This window comes from Cicer arietinum, chromosome 3, assembly GCF_000331145.2.
Source record: "Cicer arietinum cultivar CDC Frontier isolate Library 1 chromosome 3, Cicar.CDCFrontier_v2.0, whole genome shotgun sequence".
Lineage (NCBI taxonomy): Eukaryota > Viridiplantae > Streptophyta > Magnoliopsida > Fabales > Fabaceae > Cicer > Cicer arietinum.
The window spans coordinates 14,929,945-14,930,922 of record NC_021162.2 but is presented as its reverse complement, the minus strand read 5'-3'; positions in this window follow the sequence as shown (position 1 = coordinate 14,930,922).

Genomic DNA, 978 nt, shown 5'->3' with positions numbered 1-978 from the left:
ACTCGTCTGCGCCCGTCGCAAACGCCAAACACAAACAATGAGGGGTGGGTATCGAAATTATGTAACAGTATAAAATACACGAGGAGAACACGCAAGCAATCAAATTATGACAACCTCAAAAGCAGTCATGTGTATAATATCAACGATTCATCAAATTCATTCACAATAAGACAATCACAAGAACGAAATGCTATGCATGTCCTATACTCTATACTTCATCATTTGGTACCATTCTACTATTCTACTATAATATCCTGATACTATGCCACTACAAGAGCGGACGAACAATTCATGAATGGCCAAGTCCTCATAGATCCCCTCAACTCAACCCGAGACACATATACGCGACAGTCGGGGTACTCTTGTGTTGCACGGTAGCTCCCGGCCTTAGGGAATAACCCACTAATCCACTTAGGAATTCCCCATTAGAGGTACCCCAAGGTTTTTCAATCTTACCTTACAGTTCGACTGTAGCCCTCCACGATCATGCTCATTCAGTTGTACTTCCCTGAATCACTAGGTTTGTCAAACTTTCCCTATATGATGACAAAATAGGTCTATCTCCAAAATCACAACCCAATAAATTTCAGTTTGACTTCACCACATTCATCATTATATATGTATATCAGTCAATCACAATATAATCCAATATTTTGGTTTGTACTACTCACAATGCATCATCCAGTCTTAACAATAACAAAATAAAAGATCAAACAACTTGGACATTCAAGTAATATCACAATTTCATTCAAGTAGCAAGAACACTCCAGTACATCTCATTCACACAGTAACAATCAACATAGTATTCATAAAATCAGACGACATGCAATCTTAATAGAAATAAATTCACGACAATTCTATAGGTTGCTAAATTATATTTTAGTCCTCACTATTGCCACTCACATTTTATTAATTAATTATTATAACTCAATAGGGCTCAACTGTATAAATTTTGGAGAAGAATGCTATAAGGGTCTC